This window comes from Silene latifolia, chromosome 1 (assembly GCF_048544455.1).
Source record: "Silene latifolia isolate original U9 population chromosome 1, ASM4854445v1, whole genome shotgun sequence".
Taxonomy (NCBI): Eukaryota; Viridiplantae; Streptophyta; class Magnoliopsida; order Caryophyllales; family Caryophyllaceae; genus Silene; species Silene latifolia.
In genome coordinates this window covers 53,283,392-53,309,633 of record NC_133526.1, presented here as the reverse complement: position 1 = coordinate 53,309,633, position 26,242 = coordinate 53,283,392, and the positions used below count along the sequence as shown (strand labels likewise).

The following is a 26,242-nucleotide window of genomic DNA, read 5'->3' as shown; positions in this document are numbered from 1 at the left end:
CAACTGCCACGGCCAATAAGCAACGAACACTCGTCATCTTTGCAACTGGTGCGTAGGTTTCATGATAGTCGATGCCTTCAATTTGTGTGAACCCTTGAGCCACCAGTCGTGCTTTATATCGCTCAATTGCACTATCAGCCTTGTACCTAACCTTGTAGACCCATTTACATCCAATGGGTTTCTTTCCTTCCGGCAAGGGAACGATTTTCCAAGTTCCATTTGTTTCTAAAGCCTCGATTTCCTTGTTCATGGCTTCTCGCCATAATGGGTCAGCTGCGACCTCGCGAAAGCAAACAGGCTCCCGAACACCATCAATTTTAACATAAAACGATTTATGTGAAGATGAAAAACAATTGGTAAGGACATAATTGACTAAAGGATAGTGAGTACCTGGTTTCGTGGTGTTCGATTGGTCTTGATGAGCTTCGGTGATGGGTTTTACGATTCTCGTCGATTTACAAACATAGTCCTTTCTCCAATATGGTTCCCGTCTTTCCCGCGCTCCTCGACCAACTCTTTCCTCCTCTCCAGACCCCGCGGTAACACCCTGTGGCAGTGTGGCTCTTCGACATTCCCTGTGACAGTCTGGTCTGGGTGTGTGCCATCATTACCAGTGGGTTCGCCATTGTCATCAATATTAGGCCGGGGTTCTGTGCTTGGTATTTCATCACTCTCAGAATCATCTTCTATATTTTCTTCAACAAAAACGACCTCCTCACCCGAGTTATCAGTGGGAATATTGGAAGTGTGTGGTTCATAATAAGGAAAGACATGTTCAAAAAATAATACATTGCGCGAGACAAAAATACGTCTTGTATTTAAGTCATACATTTTCCACCCTTTTTTACTATGAGGATACCCCAAAAAAAGGCATCGCTTCCCTCGTTCCTCAAATTTGTCACGAGGTTTGTCTTTACTGTGGGAATAACACAAACATCCAAGAACCTTGAGATTGGTTAAAACGGGTTTCTTATTGTATATAATTTCGTATGGAGTCTTATCGTTAAGCAATGGTGTTGGTGTTCGACAGGGCCGACTTGAGGGGTGTACAACCCGCGCGACCGAACAGGGCCCCCGATTTTTAGAGGCCTAAAATCTGGAAATACTAGATAAGAATGTATATATAGAAGGTAACGTGATTTTACAATCATCAATGCTACTTGGGTTAGTTGGTTGCTGCACTTGTTTGCGTAGAATTCTAGATCTCAATGGTCTGGTGTTCGATTCCTTATGGCATCTTTTTATGGGTTTGCTTTTTAGTTTTTAGCAAAATGAAATAATAGATGACTTGAGTAGTAATCGAACCCACACCATCAAGTAAGAAATTTGAGGATTAATCCACCTTACCAAAGTTGTTTTATGTTTGGAGAAAGACTTTTAATTTTAATAAATATAATGCGTACCCTCGTTTTTAAAATGATAGTAATTATCGTGTTTTTTTTTTATTTCCTTCTTAACTTTCTCAATTCACATTAGCTGCTTATTTCTATTTAGTTCGTCAATACCATGTTTAACATGTCTATAATAATAATAAATAAAATAGAAATAACATAGAAATAAGCCATATTTACCATCCTAATTTACTCCGCAAAAATTATATAAGTATAATGTATGTCAAATAAATCTTTTAAAAAGTCTAAAATGTAAAGTAAATATTTAACTTGTGTCAAAAGTTCATACAAAATTTAACCGAAATAAAAATATTGTTTAATTGGCATAGATTGTATCAATATTTTCGGCTAGATGTTGAAATATTTCCATTTATAAGAGTTTTTTTTTCCTATTATATTATATTTGGGGCCTTTTTTTTAGATTTTGCACAGGGCCACCAAAATCTCCCAGACGGCCCTGGTGTTCGATTAATCAAATATGCTGTTGTCAAAACGCACTCTCTCCAAAACTGAATAGGTAAGTGTCCGGCAAAACGTAGGGCTCTAGCCTTTTCAAGAATGTGACGGTTTTTTCGTTCAACTCTCCCATTTTGTTGTGGTGTATCAACATTGCTAGTCTAGAACAATATCCCATTATCCTCGTAATAATATTTCATTACCCCTGATAAAAGTTCGGTTCCATTATCGCTTTGAATAATTTTAATGCACTTCCCGAATTGTGTTTTGACCATGTGACAAAAACTCTTCATCAACTCACCTGCCTCACTCTTTTCTTTCATGAGATAAACCCACACGCCCCGACTATGATCGTCTACTATGGTAAAAAAATAATGAGCACGGGATAAACTGGCAATTTGATATTTTCCCCAAATGTCAACGTGAATTAAACCAAATAAAACATCACACCGCTTATTATTAAGACTAAAAGAATTTCGTGTTTTCTTAGCCCTACAACAAGGGTCACAAACTTGACTAGAGTTCCAATGTAAATTGCAACCAATTAACTTAGAAAAAGAAAGTGATTTACTACTCGACGGATGTCCCAGTCGCCTATGCCATAACTCATCGTTCTTGGTCATTGACACCTTCCTCACCAACTCCGTATTAATCGACTTGAAAATATAAACCCCATCACGATGCTCACCTCGACCAATCTCCGTCCTCGAAACCTTATCCTGCATAACACAATAATCCGGAAAAAATGTCACTACACAGTTATTTTCATGAATTAATTGTTGAACCGAAATTAAATCACACGTTAGCGAGGGCACATATAACACGTCCTTCAAAATAAACTGCTCGCTTAATACTACTTCACCGTGCTCTCTCGCTTTAATCTGTCGACCATCAGGCAGGCCAATGATTGACGAACTTTCGGTCCAAATATTCCGAAGACAACCTCGTCTTCCTGTCATGTGGTGCGAAGCCCCACTGTCAATCAACCATTCTTGAATAATTTTAGTATGCATACCTGTTAACTTGTCACTACCTTCGGGACTGGTTTTGAGAAGGATTCGAAGTCTTTCAATCTCGTCATTTGTGAAAGGCAGATTTTGTGTCGACGTCTCCCCTTCCTTCGTGCCTGACAAGTTACTTGCTGCATTTGCTTGATGATGTCCTTGCTGTCCACGTCCATGTGACCGTCCACGGCCGCATCCACGTCCATATCCACCACGCCGTTCACGCCCCTTTTCCCCGTTTTTCACGGTCTCATATCCGTGTTTATCATAACAATTTGCCTCCGTGTAGTAGTATTTTTCTCAGTGGGTACATTGAGGTGGTTCGTCCTCGTCTTCATTGTCTTGCCTCGAGGAGCTTCCTCTTCCCCTTCCTGCACCAAAAAACCTCGCGGCCATGGCTCCTTCATTACTCTCCTCCTTTACTTTCGTCATGTTTGAATGTCTTTCTTCGCGTAGTATTAACGCGTATGCTCGAGAAAATGAGGTGATGGGTTCTTCCATCAACAAGTTGGTACGGACATGCCAATATAGAGTCTTGTCGAGCCCCATCAAAAATTGATGGACCTTTTCTTCCTCCTTTTAATTTGCTATCGCAGTGGCTGCACCGCAGGTACAAGTCGGGACCTTGGTGTAATTCGCAAGTTCATCCCAAATTTTCTTGAGTTTCGTGTAATATTCGACCACAGACAGTCGTCCCTGTTTGCATTCCGTCAATTCTCCCTTTAATTGATGCACCCTTGGTGCGTTTCCGGCTGAGTAACGATCTTTCAATTCCTCCCATACTTCTGACACGGTTGATTCAAAAGCGATACTCGGATGTAATTTTGGGTCGATTACATTCCGCAACCATGCCTTTAACATGGCATTGCATTGATGTCAAGCCACAGCCTCGACATCTTCTCCGTCAACATTCGATGGCCGTTTAACCTTTCCTTCGACAAATCCTAACTTGTTCTTTGCATCCAAACCATTCTTGACTGCGGCGGCCCATAAATCGTAATTATCGCCATTGAAAACGATTTACGTAAGAGACAAGTTAGGGTTATCGGATGGGTGAGGATAAAGTGGAGAACTTGATGGAATGTTTTTGGGTTTTGTGTTCTTGCTTTCGTCTCCTGGCATGCTTAATGTCTGTGTGTGTGTTTTTTTTTTGTGTGAAACCTAGCTCACGATACCATAAAGAAATGTGAGAGGCAGAGAATTGTAGAAGGTTACTTCTTGATATCAAAATAAGAATTACAATCTAGGTATATATACATGTAACAAGACCTAAACGTACCTTCTAAACTGGCAACTAATCCCGACATATTCTCTACGATATTTACAAAATATTACTTCCTTACTATACAAGATTTTACGGATCATATGTATAATAATAATACTATCAATATTACTTCCATAGATACTGTAGGGGGCTAGGCATGACCAAGGACTTATGGCCTTGGCTTCTAAAGGTTTTCTCTCACATCTTACACGCAGTTAGGAATCTCTGAAACAACATTGAAGCGAGTTCACCAGTGTTCGTGGTTGAGTTGACATTATCAGTTTCAACTATTGTGATAGGCAGCCCACTGGTAAATCGTTTGATATTGATTCAACTGTTATCATATTGGGCCCATACCCATAGGATGCTGTCAAGGTACTGAATCAATTTTGACACGCTGCTCTGGGAAGTTGTCTCGGTCATTACTGTAACCTATGACTTTGACCATTTCGATCAACTGTGATAGAGTTAGTCGAGATGTGTTTGATGAATGCTGACAAGTTGCCAGCGAATGATGCTGTTGTAGACGGCGGTGAGACGGATAATTCCGATAAGGCGTGCACCGATGCTTCAATTTTGCTGACCAAGTTGGCTTTGGCGAGGCGGAGTACGGATAATGTTAGCGTTGTAATTGTTGATTTGAGCAAAAGATTAAATCAATGATATGATTGTTTATTATTATCTTATTTTATTAGCAGTTTAATTTAGTTTAGTGATTAGTGATTAGATTTAAAATTTGGAAATTTAATTGCATTGTTAATGAATTGGGCGGTGAGTTTCAATGGTGAGGTGTTTGTGAATTGGTCCGAGGGAGGTTGACTAGTCCACATTATCTGTTGTATCCCTGTTTGTGGTTATGGTTGATACTTTTGCTCACCACCCCTCTTTTTTTAAATGCAATTATCTTACAATCTCCAAAAGGAGGTTTATATTAGGGAGGTGTAATTGTCATTATGTCTCCTATAAAACGATTAAATCACAGTATTCTTAAATCCCCTATTTACTAAAAAAAATCAAAAGTGACACCGGAATAAGATGATGTGTCCTTAATTAAGAGTAACAGTACAATAACACTTAAATAACATCAGAATAACACCGGAATAATACTCCAATAACACACGGACAATACTACAATAACAACACAATAACACGGTGAAAAAAAAGAGTAAAAAAATCAAAGTAGTAAAAAAAATTAAAATAATACCGAAATAACATCACAATAACAGCACAATAACACGTGGTAAAAAAGAGTAAAAATCAAAGTAGTAAAAACATCAAAGTGACATCGGAATAACATCACAATAACACCAGAATAACATCACAATAACATGTTGTAGAAAAAAGTAAAAAAATCAAAAGTAGTAAAAAAAATCAAAGTGACACCGGAATAACATCACAATAACAGCACAATAACATGCGGTAAAAAAAAGAGTAAAAAAAGCAAAGTAATAAAAAAATCAAAAGTAACACCGGAATAACATCACAATAATAGCAGAATAACAGTAGAATAACAGCACAATAACACGTGGTAAAAGTCGTAAAAAAAATCAAAGTCGTAAAAAAAATCAAAGTGACGGCAGAATAACATCACAATAACAACGGAGTAACAATAACAGCACAATAACACGTGGTAAAACAAAGAAAAAAATCAAAGTCGTAAAAAAATCAAAGTGATAGCAGAATAACATCACAATAACAGTGGAATAACAATAACAGCATAATAACACGCGGTAAAAAAAAAAAAAAAAAACCAAAGTCGTAAAAAAAAAATCAAAGTAAAAAAAAAACACAATAACAGCATAATAACACGAGGTAAAAAAAATAAGAGTAAAAAAAAAATTAAAGTAAAAAAAAAAATTGGTACAAAAAGAAAAAGAAAAAAAGGTAACATAATGAGAAAATTAGAGAAAAACATAAGAGAAAAAAAAAATCAAAGTCCTAAAAGAAAAAGCACAATAACAGCATAATAACACGAGAAAAAAAAAAGAGATAAAAAAAATTAAAGTAAAAAAAAAAGAGTAACACTAGAAAAAAGAGAAAATAAGTAAATGAGAGTGGTTTATATGACATGTAAGATTAGAACTTGGCCATTCATCTCTAATATAATCTAGTGGCTGATATTTCAAAGCGAAAACTCACAACTCACCATAAGAAACCAAACCCGCAAGATCTTCTTCTCTCTCTCTCTCTCTCTCTCTCTATATATATATATATATATATATATATATATATATATATATATATATATATATATATATATATATATATATATATATATATATATATATTCGAGATCGGTGAGAACCACTAGTATAATGAGAAGCGTGAGAACCTCTCACAGCTATAGATCTTAAATAAACGAATGGCTGAGATCATACCACATCTCCGTCCTACGCTCGGTCATTTAACAAAATTACTCTATCTCTTACTTTTTGTCTCTAATTTCTCTCTCTCTTCACGATCACCAAGCTTCTTGTAATTGAAGAACAAACTTCAATATCTGCTACTTCCTTCATTAATGGAGACGCAAAATCGAACCATCCGTCACCGTTCATCAATTTGGAGAAGGTTTGTTTGATTTCTGAATCAATTTCCTTGAATTTCCATTTTATGTTTTATGAATTTGTTAATTCGTCAACAAATTAGGGTTCACGAATTGTTAATTCAAGATAAACTTTCGGAATTGATGAATTATGCTTGTGAAATTAGGGTTTCTCGAATTAAATTGGGGAAACTGAGAATTAGAGTTAGGGAAATTGAGAAATTACATAAATGAAAAAGACAGCCAATATGTATTAATCCATGATTGTTATATTCCAAATTGAGTAGATAATGGTGATGTTACTAACAACCAGTACTTGAAAAGTGAAAACATGATGATTTGAACCTAGCAAATATGTTAATCTCCACAGAAATGGCAGGTTCGACATGATACGCATCCTTTGCAGGAGCACTAGTGATCTCCTATTTAGACGGGTTCTGCTTATCAACAACATCGACGTTCCAAATCCATGACTTTAATATCAGACGGTCTCACTGACTTTCAGTCAACCTCCTTCTCTATCATGGATCATTTCCTTGATCATCTCTGTTTTACTACCTTCATCAGGTTCCACCTCTTTATTTTCTCTTTTTACTTTGCTTTCGGATTCTAATCATATAGGAGTAATTGACTATATTTTCCCTTCGTCCCGGACAGTTGTTTAGCTATTCCAAATACGAGTTCAAAATTTAGGCAGTTTTGTTAAAAGTTAATACTCCCTCTATCGCAGTCATTTTCAAATTTGTACCTTTGGATGGACTTGCTAACGAAGAGTTTAATTCTCAAAATTCACGGCTTATGGTGACGGTCTTATATGCGAGATCAACTAATTGAACCTAGAATTAAACCAAAGATTCATTATTCATTTTGTGAACAACAGATTGAGGTTTAACTTCAGAATTAAAGTTAAGTCTGTTGTGATAAATTATTAAGTGTCTAAGCATGCGATTTTCTGAATGCCATTTGTTTTATATTCGTATATTTGCACCCATCAAGTGTTACTGAAACACCTCTATGCTTTTGTCCACCTAAGAATGACTATTTCTCTCCCGCTACCCGCTAGTTCTTTTGGTGGTACTTGGTCTAGGATCGCTACCAATATTTGTTTGTGGTGTAATGTCGTTCTTTATTCTAACAACAACATCATCTATTTCCGTGAATGGGACTTTCAAAACCTTCTCTTGCATATGATTTGAGGTCGCATACATGGGTTGAAGTTGTTGTTGATCTTAGCCGTGTCGTAATAACTGTTCGTGAGTTTGATAGATTATTTACATTGCCACATGGTAAGAGGTTCATGTATTTACATTGCCACATGGTAAGAGGTTCATGTGTTTTTCCAGTTAGGCGCACACCGGATCTCTTAGTCATAAAACTCACTGCTATTGATTACCAGTCATACTCTGTTCCAGCTCAAGGTATATGAAGTGATCAACTATATATACTACTTTTTAGCATAAAGATGAGCAAAATGCACAAAATATCAGCTTTAACTACAATTGTTTTGAAACATGATATGCTACAACATAGACTTAAAAAGCGCATCATTTGGATCCAACTCCGAAAGCCAATTAGCTCAAATGGTAGAGCATTGTGCAATGCACAAAATATGGGTTCGACTCTCATATTGGCTATGAAATATCATTCTTTCTTTTACTTTTTTTTTTTCAGTCAAGAAAATTTTCTATTAGCCCTTCTAAATTTTAACTAAGGTTTATCCAAATACAAGTTTCCTACAAAACTAACAAGCTAGGATATGTAGCCTAATTACTTGAATGCATTGACTAATGATTGCTATATCATGCTCTCCCTGTCACAAAGAGTTACAACTCATAAGCTGACAACAATCACTACTACAGATACAAGCTATAAAAACGGTTAAAAACCGTTGTTATATAAAAAAGCGGACGTTGTTAAAGCGTCCGTTGTAGTAGGTTTTAACAACGGTTGGTTTTTCTAAGAAACCCGTTGTGAAAACTATTAACAACGGTTTAAAAAAGAAAAAACCATTGTGGAAAGGGTGACTAAATTTTGGTGGGAAAGTTATAACAACGGTTACAGTATAAAAAACCGTTGTTATAACTAAAGACAACGTTTTTTTTTAAATAACCGTTGTTGTTTATTTTAAAAAAAAAATTTAAATTAATATTACTAGATGCATGAATTATTACGGCCCGTTATAATTCCGATGCATGTATTATTACTGCCAATCCCTGCATATGAATGGACAATATATGGAATGGGAAGGGTTATAAGATTAGAAGTAGAGATATGATGGCACAACTTTCTAAACATATATTAATTAAAAAACAACTCAAACGACACATTACTTAGTATAAATACATGCATTATCTCAACCACCATTCCATTATCTCACTATCTCCAAACCCTAACTGCTAAAACAAACTCCAAACCCTAAATCTTTCAAACAAACTCCAAACTTCCTTCAACAATGAATGATACCATCCGTAATACATGCATTATGACCGAGTACAATAAGAGTTTCATCCGCCGGTTGCTGGACATCGAGGGCAGGTACAAGAGCTACCTTGAGGACGCTCAGACCACACTCAAGGACGCAAAAAAAAAAAAAGGCTTGACAGAGCAACAGTTGTTGCATCTATATGACGATATAGCAACTGCTGAACGAAACCTCCAAATAGCTAAGGAGGAGAGGATGGATATCATAGAAGAGAATAAGACTCTCTATGCATATCTAAGAATTGCATTTTTATCAATGTAATTCGTTTTTTAAATTATGTATATATATATATATATATATATATATATATATATATATATATATATATATATATATATATAGAAGAAGGATCAAGTGAGTCCACCAAAAATCATTGAGTCCATAAGTCCTCTTTAGGACCATTGAAAAGATGAGATGAGAGGCTGAGATTGAGGGGGAAAAAGGAGGGATTAATGCTAAATGGAGGGGATTGATACTAATTAATCACTTTCCCTCACTACCATCACTAATCAACCTCCTAATTTCACTATATAAGCCTTCTTTTTCCACTCACTTCTCTCTCCTATCACACAAATATCATTCCCCTCATCTCTCTAAAACCCAAAAAACCAAAACAATTCCAAAAACCAAAACAATTCCAAAAACCAAAAAATTCAAAAAATCAAAAAAAAAAAAAAAAAACAACAAATAACCACAAGAACAACCCGACAACCACCCACAACATCCACAAGAACAACACGACAACCACCTACAACAAACAACCACAACCCGCATCACCCTCCCCTTCTCCTTTTTTTCCAGATCTGAGACCACCACGACACCACCACGCACCATCTCGACACCACCACAGCAACACCACGCCTCGCGGCTCACCCACACCCACCACCATCACCCAAACCCACACCCACCATTTCCAGATCTGAAACACACCCGACTACCACCCCGACCTCCACGACCCACCGTCCTCCTGTTTTTGTTCTCCAACCAACACCACGACACCCCCTGCCTGCATCCAACCCACCACCATTTCCGACTGCCACTACAGTCCCTGCTCCTTCCTCTCTCCGTCGCGGCTCCACAACCTTTTTTTTTTTTTTTTTTTTTTTTTTTTTTTTTTTCTGATTTCTTATGTTTTTTTTATTTTTCTATTTGATATATTACTCCGACATGAACGTACCTGGAACAGTTAGAGCAATTCCATTGTGGGCCTGATTTTGTTTTGTTTTGCTTTTTTTTTTTATTGTTTTTCAATGTTTGGTTTTTGTTTTTAGTTTTAAAAATTTTCAGATCTGTTTTTTTTTTTCAAAATTTCAATTTTTTTTTTTGTTTTTTGTAGTTTTTTTCGAGATCTTTCTTAATGGAGAGTCTCTAGTTGATCTTATTCGTAGATTTAATAAATATATAGTAGATTTTTGAAAAAAAATCGTATTATTATGATTTTGTATTCTTAGATCTAATAAATATATTTATTATTACTCATATATTTTTACATTTACAATCGTACTTCTTTACATTTACACTCATATTTCTTTACATTTACACGCATTTTTCAGATTTACACTCATATTTCTTTACCTTTACACTCATATTTCTTTACATTTACACTTGTATCTCTTTACATTTACACTTGTATCTCTTTACATTTACACTCATTTGAAAAGGACCATATTTTATTAAAGTTACACTCATATTTCTTTACATTTACACTCATATTTCTTTACATATTTCTTTACATTTACACTCATATTACTTTACATTTACACTTCTATCTCTTTACATTTACACTCATTTGAAAAGGACGATATTTTATTAAAGTTACACTCATATTTCTTTACATTTACACTCATATTTCTTTACATATTTCTTTACATTTACACTCATATTACTTTACATTTACACTCGTATCTCTTTACATTTACACTCGTTAAAATTATATAAATTTGCACTCATATTTTTTGTGGATATGAGTTGGTGGTGGAGGACGGCGGTGGTGGTGTTTGTTGGTAGTCGGACTAAAGTTTTACTCATAAAGGACCAAAGTTCCACTTATAAAGGACCAAAGTCACACTCAAAGGACCAAATTTACACTCTAAAACCTTCAAATTTACACTTAAAATACTACATTTACACTCGTAAAACATCACATTTACACTCGTAAAATGTTAAAATTATATAAATTTAAAATTTTCGTCACAAAAAATCAAAAAAAATTAAATTTACACTCTTAAAATGTTACATTTACACTCATAAAACATCAAATTTACACTTGTAAAATTTTAAAATTATAAAAATTCAAAATTTCCGTCACAAAAAATCAAATTTACACTCTTAAAATATTACATTTACACTCGTAAAAAATCAAATTTACACTCGTAAAATGTTACATTTATACTCGTAAAACATCAAATTTACACTTGTAAAATGTTAAAATTATATAAATTCAAAATTTCCGTCACAAAAAATCAAATTTACACTCTTAAAATTTTACATTTACACTCGTAAAACATCACATTCACACTTGTAAAATGTTAAAATTATATAAATTCAAAATTTCCGTCACAAAAAATCAAATTTACACTCTTAAAATGTTACATTTACACTCGTAAAACATCACATTTACACTTGTAAAACTCATACAACATTACATTTACACTTCTGAAATCTGAAACTCAAAACTGATTAATTAGGGGCTAGAGAGAGAAAGAAAAATTAATTAGTGTATAGAAATTTGATTCATGGTAATTTTTTTTGGTAATTTTCAATCTCAACCACCCATCTCAATCCAACCATCCACATTTTTTTCCTTTTCTTTTTAATAGCCCTTAATCAAATGCATCTCAACCATTCATTGAGTCCATCTAAAGGCCCTTAGAGGGACTTATGGACTCAATTTGAGAGGAGGACTCATTAGAACTCCCCTCTCTCTCTCTCTCTCTATATATATATATATATATATATATATATATATATATATATATATATATATATATTAAGTTTATCATGCATTCCTCTCTATCATCTTGCTTCTTCTTTATTTTATTTTAATTTATTTAATTTGTTTTGCAAGCTAATAAATGCAGAAAAACAACAGTGACAAAACTAATTAAGCGAATAATACTTAGAGAAAGAACATTATGATTGATAAAAACACATGCAAATGAAATAATTAGAGAAAGAAAATAATGACTGAGATGACAAAACCTAAATTAAATCATGCATATTTAGCTGATAATTAGAGAAAGTAAGAGACGATGAAACCAATAGTGACGGCGAGATGATAAAGCGACGATGAGAAAGAGAGAAAGAGACGATGAGAAAGTGTGTGTTTGTGTTTGTGTTTGTGTTTGTGTTTGTGTTTGTGTTTGTGTTTGTGTTTGTGTTTGTGTTTGTGTTTGTGTTTGTGTTTGTGTTTGTGTTTGTGTTTGTGTTTGTGTTTGTGTTTGTGTTTGTGTTTGTGTTTGTGTTTGTGTTTGTGTTTGTGTTTGTGTTTTGTTTGTGTTTTGTTTGTGTTTGTGTTTGTGTTTGTGTTTGTGTTTGTGTTTGTGTTTGTGTTTGTGTTTGTGTTTGTGTTTGTGTTTGTGTTTGTGTTTGTGTTTGTGTTTGTGTTTGTGTTTGTGTTTGTGTTTGTGTTTGTGTTTGTGTTTGTGTTTGTGTTTGTGTATGTTTGTGTTTGTGTTTGTGTTAGGTTTGTGTCTTGTGGCTGTAGCTGATCTGTGTTTGTGTGGTTTATAGTATGGAAAGTATTGACAACGGTTGTTAAACAAAAACCCGTTGTCATTACAGAATATATTAACAACGGGTCCATAGTAAACCCGTTGTTAAAAAGTATTAACAACGGGTTTATAAATAACCGTTGTAATTACTTTTCACTAACTTTGCGCCAATTTATTAATAACGGTTGTGCATGTTTGACCCGTTGTTAAAACCTATAACAACGGTTATGGAACCATAACCGTTGTAATTAATTTTAGTAAAATCCGCGCCATCCGTTCTACAACGTCTTATGGCGATTTTCGTGAATAAGCGTTGTTAAAGGGCGTTGTAGTTGCCTGAATTTGTAGTAGTGAATATAACCATTGTAGAGAATCTTACTCTGATGGAAAACAAAGTTTTACAGTAGAATAGTTATGCCTTGTATGGGTATTAGGCTTTGAACCCCTTTTCCAACTGTTTTCTTAATTATGGTTTTGCTGCCAGTACAACTATCTGAAGGAAATGTAGATTCATATACATGTTAACATACTCTTATATGTCTAAATAATTTGTCATAAAATTAATTACGGATCTTATGCATGCAAACAAAATAACAAAGAGAAGAAATCATGTTCTTACAATGGGTATTTCGGATTTAAAGGGCACAAAAGAAATCTCCTTTTCTTTTGTTCTTGAGCTTTCCTTATGGAAGAATAAAGATCTAAGTGTAAGATCTCTCCCTATGTATTATACCCAAGGCTTAACACTTAATCTAATTAATATTATTTGATCTAGTATAATATTAATTTAGGAGAAAATTGAACCAAAAACTTTTTAAAACTCTTATGTGTTTTCGGTTTTTAAGAGAGAAGAAGAGAGGATTTTCTTCTCACTAGAACTTGTATATTGGATGAGTGAATTAGAATGAAAAAATAATACACTAGCTTTTGTATATTATTAGGTAAAATTATAGAGAAAAACAATGATCATTTTTCTTCCCCAAAACCGTGTAAGAGGAGCTTTATGGGCGAGCCAATGCATGGAGAAATTGTTCTTCACAAGGAACAATAGGCTTGCATGGCTAGGTTGCTTTTTAATCATTGTGTTTATCCACTAATTACAAACAACTTATAATTAGCTTAAACCCTTCTAATTTTCGGCCCATTCTATAATATGGATTCCATATTATTTTTGTCAATTGTCTATATGTTACATGTTACATGTCACATATATTTGTTATGTATTTTTAACATATTAAAAATCAACGTATTAATAAAATACGTCACATACAATAATTGACTTAGTAATTTCATAATTACTTGTGCCAAAATATTTTACCATTTATAAATTTCAACTGATTGTATTTATAACAATTCATTCAATTTAATTGTTACATTAAACAATTATTTCATCCGAGTAATTATACAATTTAATTACTCAGACCGTATCTCATTTAATCACATTTCAATTTGATACGTAAATTTTACTTCCAAAATCGTCAGTCAATTTTCAAGTAATTTAATTAACTCATAACGTTATACGATTAATTAAATAATCAATTAAGAGTATTGCCCTTTAGGTATGACCTAGGGGGTCAACTGATCACCACCGTCACACGACAGTAATGTCAAACTCTAGTCAGCCAATCATTACCGATATATGTTGACCAGTTGATAGTAACAATATTACTTCCCAATTGTATTCTTTAAAATGAGATTTAATAATGATATTTAAATCATGTGATCGCACTATTGTTGAGGACACATTTCCCAACAATCTCCCACTTGTCCTCGACAAGTGTGCGTCACCAATTCTCTTGTCCTATTACTATCTCCCACTTTATGCAAGGTGTCTTTCGGGTCGTACTTACAAGTGATCATATCGAGAGTGGTTTCCTCGATCTGGAGAATAACTGATTGACCGGATTTATCCACTCGGGATACCTTCCGAGCGTGGTACACGCATTTCGATTGATTACTCCTCGAGTGGCCCCGAGATATTGTTATAACCCGGACTAGGGGTGGACAATTCCTATCGCACTCATTCCCTTCGACTAGCCACGACCATCATAACCCAAAATATGCCCATTTGACCCCATTTACGAAGGTCGTAGTAACACAAATCAAAGTTAATCTGAAACTGTGCCATCTTAGGCGAATAGTCTCTAGTCAAAAGAATCGACTCATTAGAACACTATAGTAGCTCTCGCGACGACCAGGCTATATAAATTTGCCAGAACTCTATAAGCGGTCATTAGGCCCGACAAAATGTTCCTAACGGTCTGCCTATGTGATCGACTAGTCATCTCACATGACTCTATGGCACTTGAACTTGCCATCAATCGCCTCACACTCTAGTCACTTCGAGACGTCACCCCATACAAGTGACTATGGGCAAATACTATGTTAATCCGAGTTCACTTTAACGGGGTTCAATTGTCTCCACAACCCGTTTGGATGTAACAAAGTATAAATTAAAGATAAAAGACAAATGCGATTATGAACATGAACAAAAACAACACTTTTATTTCATTTCAAAATCTAACAAAAATTTGGCACACGTTTAAGTCCCATGGACGCAACATGTCCATCATGCTTAGCCTGCGATAAAGGCTTGGTGAGCGGATCGGCTATGTTGTCATCCGTCCCAACCTTACAAATCGCAATTTCCTTTCTTTCAATGAAATCTCTTATTACATGATAATTTCTAAGTACATGTCTAGATCTATTACTAGACTTTGGCTCCTTAGCTTGGAAGATCGTCCCACTATTATCACAATAGAGAGTGATGGGATCATCGGCGGTAGGTACTACTTTTAGACCTTCCGTGAATTGCTTGATCCACATAGCTTCCTTGGCAGCTTCGATCTTTGCTATGTACTCACCTCCGTTGTCGAATCCGCGATTCTGACTTCCTTGAAGCTTCTCCATTTCTACGGCACCACCATTGAGCATGAAAACAAAACCACTTGTGATTTTATGTCATCTCTATCTGTTTGAAAACTTGAGTCCGTGTATCCTGTAACACGCAACTCGGTGTCTCCTCCAAACACAAGGATAGAGTCCTTAGTTCTTCTCAAGTACTTAAGGATGTTCTTGACAACAATCCAGTGACTCTCACCTGGATTTCCTTGATATCTACTCGTCATACTCAAGGCATACGAGACATCAGGACGTGTGCATATCATGGCATACATGATTGATCCAACAGCGGAAGCGTAAGGGATCAACTTCATGCGTTCAACATCATGGGGTTCGGAGGGACATTGAGTCTGGCTCAATATCGTTCCGGTTACCATAGGTACCAAACCCCTTTTGGATTTGTCCATGCTGAATCGTCGAAGAATCTTATCAACATAAGATTCTTGACTTAGTGCCAATATCCTCTTGGGTCTATCTCTATAGATCCGGATACCTAATATGCGTTGTGCCTCTCCTAAATCCTTCATTTGGAAGTGGTTACCTAACCACTTCTTAACAGAAGACAACATTGGAATATCATTTCCAATGAGTAGTATGTCATCGACATACAAAATTAGGAACACAACATTGCTCCCACTGAATTTCATGTATAAACATGGTTCCTCAACATTTCGAGTGAAACCATTTTCTTTTATAACATGATTGAATCGATGATTCCAACTTCTAGATGCTTGCTTAAGACCATAAATGGATCTCTTAAGCTTGCACACTTTGTTAGGATTTTTAGAATCAACAAAACCTTCGGGTTGTATCATGTACACCTCCTCTTCTACATGCCCATTTAGAAAAGCGGTTTTGACATCCATTTGCCAAATTTCATAATCATGAAATGCGGCGATCGCTAACAAAATCCGTATGGATCTTAGCATGGCTACGGGGGCGAATGTCTCATCATAATGGAGACCTTGGACTTGGGTAAATCCTTTTGCCACTAGCCTAGCTTTGTAGACATCGTCATGTTCTTCTATGCCATTCTTGACTTTGAATATCCATTTGCATTGAAGGGGTCTTGCCCCTTTAGGCAAATCTACCAAGTCCCAAACTTGGTTTTCAAGCATAGAATCCATTTCGGACTTCATGGCTTCAAGCCATAAGTTGGAATTAGGACTAGAGATTGCGACCTTGTAGGTGGCGGGCTCATCACTTTCCATAAGCAACACATCGAGTGTTCCATCTTCCTCGATAAGTCCCACATATCGATCGGGATGGCGAATTACTCGGCCCGTCCTTCTTAGTGGAGGAGGTACTACCGCGTTAGACGACGAAGGAACATCTTCTTGCGTCTCTACCTCGGTTTAGTTCAAAATTTCTCCCACTCTGTCTCTTAGAAATAAATTGACTTTCTAAGAAGACAGCCTCACTAGACACAAACACTTTGTTTTCTTGGGGTTTGTAGAAGTAGTATCCTCGACAATGCGAGGGGTAACCTACAAAGGTGCATTTTTCGGATCTTGGGGCAAGCTTATTGTCGGCTTTAGTCTTGACGTAAGCATCACATCCCCAAATCCTCATATAGGATATATTAGGAACTTTTCCCGTCCACATCTCATATAGAGTCTTTTCGGTGGATTTAGTGGGACTATTGTTCAAAGATCTAATTGCGGTTTGAAGCGCAAATCCCCAAAACGAGTTCGGTAACTCGGTTTGGCTCATCATGGATCGAACCATATCAAGTAGGGTTCGATTCCTCCTTTCGGCAACACCATTGAGTTGTGGTGTTCCGGTGGAGAAAGTTGTGATATAATACCACAACCTTTCAAGTGTGAATCAAATTCAAGGCTTAGGTATTCACCACCACGATCGGAACGTAGTGCTTTTACCTTTTTGTTCAATTGGTTCTCTACTTTGTTTTGAAATTCCTTGAATTTCTCAAACGCTTCACTCTTATGTTTCATTAAATAGACATGCCCATGTCTACTTAAGTCATCGGTGAAGGTTATAAAGTAGTCATAATTACCACGAGCGGTGATACTCATTGGTCCACATACATCGGTGTGTATGAGTCCCAATAGCTCACTAGCTCGTGTCCCTTTACCACTAAAAGGATTACGAGTCATTTTGCCAAGTAGGCAATATTCGCATGTACCAAATGATTGATAATCAAATGGTGTAATCACATTAGTAGAAATTAATCTTTTGATGCGATTCTCGTTTATGTGACCTAATCGACAATGCCAAATGAACGCTTCACTTGGGTCACTTGTTTTGAGTTTCTTTGATTGAATGTTATAAATATCATTTGTCGGATTTGAGGTCTCTAAAATGTAAATGCCATTTATGGAAGAAGCTTGGCCAATAACCAAATCATTCCTAGAAATAGAGCAACGATTGTTCTTAATGACAAAACAAAAACCGTCCATGTCTAGCATGGCGATTGAAATAATGTTTTTAGAGAGCGTAGGAACATAAAAACAATTATGCAAATACAACTCAAAACCGTTTGGCAAAGCTAGAACATAAGTTCCTTTGGATTCGGCCGCTACCCGAGCTCCATTTCCAAGTCGAAGATCCACATCTCCCTTGCTAAGCTTCTCCACATCTCTTAAACCCTGTAAATGATTACAAAGGTGAGAACCACAACCGGTATCTAGTACCCATGTCGTAGTGGAAGTATAATTTATATCAATAACATAAATTTCTTTAGGAATTGTACCTTTTGGAGTAATGAGTCCTTCCCTTATATTTCGCAAATACATAGGGCAATTCCTTAGCCAATGTCCCATGCCATAGCAATAATGGCACTCATCATTAACTTGCTTGAAGTTCTTGATTTTCTTTCCCTTCTTCTTGAACCTCTTGCCCTTTGAAGCAAGAACTTGATTGCTAGAGCTCCCACTAACTTTGGCATCTTTATCTTCCAGAGACAAAGACCCTATAGATTGTGTGAGGTAGTCTTCCTGAGACGGACTCACACGAGGTCTAGTAGTAGTGGGTGGTTTAGAAGTGGTGATAAAATTGAGGTTTCCATCCGAACCTATCCCGAAATGAAGTTCTCTAGTTGTATCGAAATTATTGTTGGAGCATACGTCGTCAAGAACATGGTGATATGACTCAATAGTAATTGGTGCGGTAGCATTTGATGGATTCATTGCACTACAAATATGGAGGAAAGGAAATATTAACATTTGTCTTTTTAAATCATACTTGCAAATTTAACAAGATATGAACATTTATATAGTGACCTCTACCCATCTATAATAAATGATTCCAAGACCCAAATTCATATCGACTTAGGCACGGTATGGCCGATGAAACCCTTATCAATATAACTCGGTGGATTAACGTTTTAATCGATTCTACTTTTAGAACTCTTGGTCGATAAAATTACTCTAATATTTATCTATAGCCCGGAACACATGCAACTACGGTCGCGAATACTTCCGTTGAGCTCAATCCAAATTTCGAATAAATGTGTCCATTATCCAAATCCACATCAACTTGGGCACGGTATGGCCGATGAAACCCTCATTAACATGAACTCGGTGGATTAACACTCATCACCCACTTCCCCTACGTAACAAGGTTTGTACCCGGTAGGGCCGAGTGCACTCCCTCGCGAAATAGGTTTTCATGGTTTCTACTATTTGGTAAGGCTATGTCTCAATTGTTTGTTTTAGCGAGAGGTCATGTCAATTTATTATCTATCACGTTTTAAGTGAACTAAAGCGGTGAACTACGATAATTTTAATTGACACGGTCGATAAACTCGATAAAAGACAATGCATGTTTAGTTATGGCGATTTAGCGATGCATGTGACATAAAATAAAATGCAAGCATAAAGATAAAAATCCTAGTATGGCCTTTCCTAAAATAGAAAAACTATTAATCTATTACATATTCGGAAACCAACTCCATTGGTCCCTTGAACTTCGGTTGTTTCACGCATCTCGAGGTAACACCGTCTTTATGTATCGCCATTCTTGAAGAAATCCGTCTTTTGGAACTCCGGAATGAATAAAATTACATAATAAATTACATAATTTCCTATTATACATTTGTAACTAAAATAAAATAAATCTATTAAATTACAAAACGGTGATACGAGATCACAATAAAAATTACAACCGAATCGATATTCCCATACATTTCGGGAAATACCAATTAAAATCTAAGGCCATACTAAGTAAAATTACATAATTCAAAATTACATAAATTAAAATTATGACAATCATAAAGAAAAATGCAGCATCATAATATGTATGAACATGCTCAATTTTTATGCTAAATCGCCTTTAAATAGCCAATATCATATATTACTCGGTTTTTACGGATTTGCGTGATTTCAACATTTTATAATCACAAAAATACATAAACTCATATTTATGCATAAGTTAATTACCCTAACCTCTTAGGACTCAAAATATAGTCTTCACCAATAATTTGACCATAATTAACTTTTATTTACAAAATTGTTCATAAATGGACCAAAATTACAAAAATAAGCTATTAGACTTCAAATAAATCACAAAATTTCAAATAAATTCAAAATTTGAAATTTAAATTCATGAACATTCTGGAAAAATTCCATGACACTCATAATGTTCAAAATCTTAGGTTAAAAATTTGAAATTTTTAGGAAAAACAATGTTGCGGTTTATCAATTTATAATAAAATAATCATAAAAACATGGAAAAATTATTTTCATTAACTTTTCAATTTTAGATCTGAAAAATATAATAAAATGCAATATTAGACGTTTTTCCTAAGTCATAGATTATGTTTTATTAATTTTTCAATAATAATGTCACTATTTATGCTATTTTTCTTCAAAAATTCATAAATCATGCTAAAAGACTTCTTTATAGCCAATTATTTTACACACATCTTGTAAAATTGCATGTGACAACATATTAATTTTCTATGACCAGATTCGAAATTTAACTCATATTAACCTATTTTTCTCTTAAATCCGAATTTAATAAAGAAAAATTCATTTTTCGAGCATAACAAGTCCAAAAATTATGAAAATTTACAGGTTATCTCAAAAAATTATATGTAACAACATATCCAAAAACCAACTTAAAATTCGAAGTATAGCTAATTTTCGACCAAAAATGACATTTTTACTCATAAAATCACATTTAAATGTCATTATTGTAAATTATGAACAATAAAAATCCGAAAAATTAACCAAAATATCCTAAAACACTTTAGGACCAGAAATATTAACATGCATGTAATAATTTCGTGATATATCATAATAACACAAATTTTACAAGTTTTATTTGTTATTCATATAACTCGGAAAAACTTTTAACCAATTTGCATGCAAACAACCGTGGCTCTTGATACCGATTGAAGGAAATGTAGATTCATATACATGTTAACATACTCTTATATGTCTAAATAATTTGTCATAAAATTAATTACGGATCTTATGCATGCAAACAAAATAACAAAGAGAAGAAATCATGTTCTTACAATGGGTATTTCGGATTTAAAGGGCACAAAAGAAATCTCCTTTTCTTTTGTTCTTGAGCTTTCCTTATGGAAGAATAAAGATCTAAGTGTAAGATCTCTCCCTATGTATTATACCCAAGGCTTAACACTTAATCTAATTAATATTATTTGATCTAGTATAATATTAATTTAGGAGAAAATTGAACCAAAAACTTTTTAAAACTCTTATGTGTTTTCGGTTTTTAAGAGAGAAGAAGAGAGGATTTTCTTCTCACTAGAACTTGTATATTGGATGAGTGAATTAGAATGAAAAAATAATACACTAGCTTTTGTATATTATTAGGTAAAATTATAGAGAAAAACAATGATCATTTTTCTTCCCCAAAACCGTGTAAGAGGAGCTTTATGGGTGAGCCAATGCATGGAGAAATTGTTCTTCACAAGGAACAATAGGCTTGCATGGCTAGGTTGCTTTTTAATCATTGTGTTTATCCACTAATTACAAACAACTTATAATTAGCTTAAACCCTTCTAATTTTCGGCCCATTCTATAATATGGATTCCATATTATTTTTGTCAATTGTCTATATGTTACATGTTACATGTCACATATATTTGTTATGTATTTTTAACATATTAAAAATCAACGTATTAATAAAATACGTCACATACAATAATTGACTTAGTAATTTCATAATTACTTGTGCCAAAATATTTTACCATTTATAAATTTCAACTGATTGTATTTATAACAATTCATTCAATTTAATTGTTACATTAAACAATTATTTCATCCGAGTAATTATACAATTTAATTACTCAGACCGTATCTCATTTAATCACATTTCAATTTGATACGTAAATTTTACTTCCAAAATCGTCCGTCAATTTTCAAGTAATTTAATTAACTCGCAACGTTATACGATTAATTAAATAATCAATTAAGAGTATTGCCCTTTAGGTATGACCTAGGGGGTCAACTGATCACCACCGTCACACGACAGTAATGTCAAACTCTAGTCAGCCAATCATTACCGATATATGTTGACCAGTTGACAGTAACAATATTACTTCCCAATTGTATTCTTTAAAATGAGATTTAATAATGATATTTAAATCATGTGATCGCACTATTGTTGAGGACACATTTCCCAACACTATCTTCTAGAAATCCTCTTTGTGGGAATTCTTCTATTTCAAGTATGGCATGTGTGGGATGCAATCATGGAATTTGTTGTTTGATAGGCTATATGGGATTTGAACCCATATCTTTGTGCAAAATTAGCACCTCGCTCTACCATTGAGCTAATAGCCTTTAATATACGCCGTACATAACACAATTGCTCCAAAGAGATAAATCAAAACATATAATTAATGTCCTTATAGGATGACTCATAATCTAGCCTGTAATGAAACGTTTGGAGCTCATCTACGCACACTATCAAAAAAAAAAAATTAATGTCTTTAATGCAATTGGAGAAATTTTTAATGCACGTATAACCTTATTTCATGCACATATAACCTTATTTCATGCACATATAATCTTATTTTATGCCCATATAACACACTTATTTCATGCATGTACACGGTTGTTTGATGCACATATATTGCTTTTTTATGCATCTACTAGGCTACTTCAGACATTGATAAGCTCATTTAATATGTCATGCATGCACATGGTTATTTCATGCACATATAAGATTATTTCATGCACATGTAAGGTTATTTCATGCACATACAAGGTCATTTCATGAACATACAAGGTTATTTAATGCACAGAGAAGACAAGTATTAAGAAACCTGAAAATGTGATTAATTTAATTATTATTTATCTAAATTTGGCATTTAAAGCTAAAATGAAAATAACCCAACACCAAAATGTGATTAATTTAATCATTGTTTCTTCAAGTTTAGGCCCACTTAATCCAACCCTAAACCCTTTCCCGTCCTATATTTTAGGATACCGTCCCCTTTCACTTTTTAATGCACATATAATCTTATTTTATGAACATAGAACCTTATTTCATGTATGTACGTGGTTGTTTAATGCACATATATTGCTTTTTCATACATCTACAAAGCTTCTTCATGCACTGATAAGGCTATTGTATCCTAAACCCTTGCCATTATTTTTGGGAATGGATCAAAGACAAAAAAAAACTATTAACCCTATTAAGCCCAGCAATAGGGAAGTTGAATCCATGTATATAACCACTGAGAAAACTATTAACCCTATTAAGCCCACCACATAATGGACTTTTAGGCCCTGGTTATACATCCTTAGGAACGGCTCGCTTCACCTCAACCATTTTACCATGAAGCTCATGAAAAGTTCTAATCATTGCTCTCTCTGATACTTCTTCTGAGTCAAAGGTGATAAATCCGAAGCCTCTTTGCCTTTGGGTATTATGGTCATACATGACAACTACATCAGTGATAGTCCTAAACTGATCGAAATACCTTTTAAAGTCTCCTTCAACCTAAGAATTGTTGGATGCTAAGCCTCCAACAAATATCTTGTTTATGCGCATTGGTGATGCAATAGGGCTGCCATGGTTTCTGCTCACTATTTGATGGTCATCTCTAGGAAAAGCCTTCTTTGCCTCAACCTAAACATATGCATGATGGCATACTTACATAGAATTTAAACATGAAGACAGTGGTGGATAATTAAGAACCGAAGATAGTACTTCCGCCAACTATACATTTACAGTTGTACTGGACATCAGTTTACAGAAAGTAAGCATTATGAGATACTCAAATGTTACATTCAGGCACATTCGACAGACAGATATGCCCCGTTACTATTACTACCAGCGATTAGTCTATTACGAGTACTACTGATGCAATAAAGAGCATGACAAAGTTGATATGCATGATTGACTTACAGTTCTACCATCAATGACGTGCTGCTGCCTGACAACCCGTTCTGCAACAGCCGGGTCTGCATAGATAACAAAACCAAACCCACGAGCACGTCCTGTAACACGATCCTTCATGATCACAACTTCCACAACCTCCCCAAACATTTTGAAGTATTCTCTCAGACGATCCTCGTTAGTGTCCCAAGAAATCCCACCTATAAAAAGCTTTCCTGGCTCCATTTCTGCAATTTTGCCGACACATACATACAACCCATCATCACCGTACTAACACAAGCCAAATAAATAACTTCTCCAAAGTTACACACTGCTCAACTTAGCAAATAAATAAATTTAGTCTCTAATTTCATGATTTCAACCAATTTAGCAAATTTCTCAACTTCTCTAACCCTAATTTCTTAGTTTCCCCAATCTAATTCACAAAAACTCTAATTTCACAAACATAATTCCTCATTACGACTTTAATACATTAATCTAGGCCTAAATTCAATTAATTTTATTGACAAATAAAAAAATTTAAAAGAGGAAAAAGATGTAAACCTTAATTTCGCAAAAATTAATCAACACTATCAAAAGTTTACCTCATCGAAGTACTATAATCCATTGCTAGAAGAAGCGTGGAAGATTTTGATCGATCGTCGAATGTTTGATCGGAATGTTTATGACGATCGAAGTAGAGAAAGCAGGAGCTTGAATGCGTTGAAATATTTGATAGTCAAAGAGAGAAAAAATAGGAGAGAGAAACGAAATTTGGTAAAATGACCGAGTCTTGAATTTGGGATCATATATATATATATATATATATATATATATATATATATATATAGATTTAGGATCGGGTGAGAACGAACACTCGATGAGAACGGTGAGAACGTACTTAATAACCAACATTTCACGCATTCCTCTGCTCACAATCAAACCACATTTCTCCCAAATCATATCCCGACCACCACTCAAATTCTCCCACCACCACTCATCACTAGTCGTCGCAACCTACCGTCTCTCGTCGTCACCTACCGTCTTTCGTCGTCGTCGATCACCAGCAACTCTAATGAACCGCCGCGAACTCCCCTTTTGCCGGCACAATTCCATGAAGTTCGTTCAGCATGTCGAACCCACAATTATCGAACTTCATATCTTGATTATCATCTAGATTTTCCGGCGAAATCTCAGGGAAACTTAGGTGTATGTGAAGACGATATCACCATAATCCACATAAGACGCTCCTCACCTGTCATCGTCGACTCTCACCACCGCTCATCATCTGTCGTCGTCGTCGTCGCCATCGACGATCACCACAACTCCGACGAAACGTCACAATTTGGCGGCGCAACTCCAGGGACCTCCTTCAACATGTCGAACTCACGACTTTCGAACTCCAGACTCGATTATTATCTAGATTTTTTGGCGAAATCTCAAGGGAAAGCCGGTGAATGTGCAGGTATGAGCCTGGTAATCGATATTGAGTGAAGGTTGCCGGAGTTCCTGGTGGTGCTTTGGCGTCACGGGTCCTCGTTGGCCTTTCATTAGTGCACCATGTCGGCACCACAACTCAAAATAAATCAAAATCAAAATAATTTACCTAATATATAATTAGTGTATCTGGTTTGTTTATCGATGTATCTCACATCAATTTTGGTGTACCTAATAACTAATTTTGTGTATCTAATGTCAAGATACATTAAAAAAGTGGTTAGATACATCAAAGCTTAATGTAGATGCATTTAATAGATGGGAACAATTAAAGGGGATGGGGTAAGGTGATTAGATATCCAGCAAAGAAGAGGGTAGTGAGAATGAATACAATTGAAATTGAAAATGTGTCGTTGCCAAATTTAAGGATGGTGAATTAGTTTCGCCCAAATTTAAGAATGAATACAATTGAAATTGAAAATTGACATGTAGTTTGATTGTCGGTTATTCACCAGTGAATGGTGGTCTTTATCAGTGAAAAGGTGTTGTGGAAAGTTAGCACGGTTGTGATAGTGGTAGGGAAGGCGGCAGCTAGGCAGGCCTTGAGGCTGTCCAGTGGGTCGAGATATTGTCGACGTCGTTCAGGGTGGTCTGTGACGTCGTCGGTGAATTCTGGGGTAGATGGTGTGGTGGCTGTCGGCGACGGTTGGATGTGGTCGTGGTAGTAGGCAGT

The 26,242-nt window shown here is 35.2% G+C and overlaps 1 pseudogene; it reads right to left on the bottom strand.

Annotated features, from left to right (window-relative positions):
* Window positions 1-438: 438 nt before the first annotated feature.
* LOC141646841 (uncharacterized) lies at window positions 439-24,318 on the bottom strand (annotated as a pseudogene).
* Window positions 24,319-26,242: the final 1,924 nt, after the last annotated feature.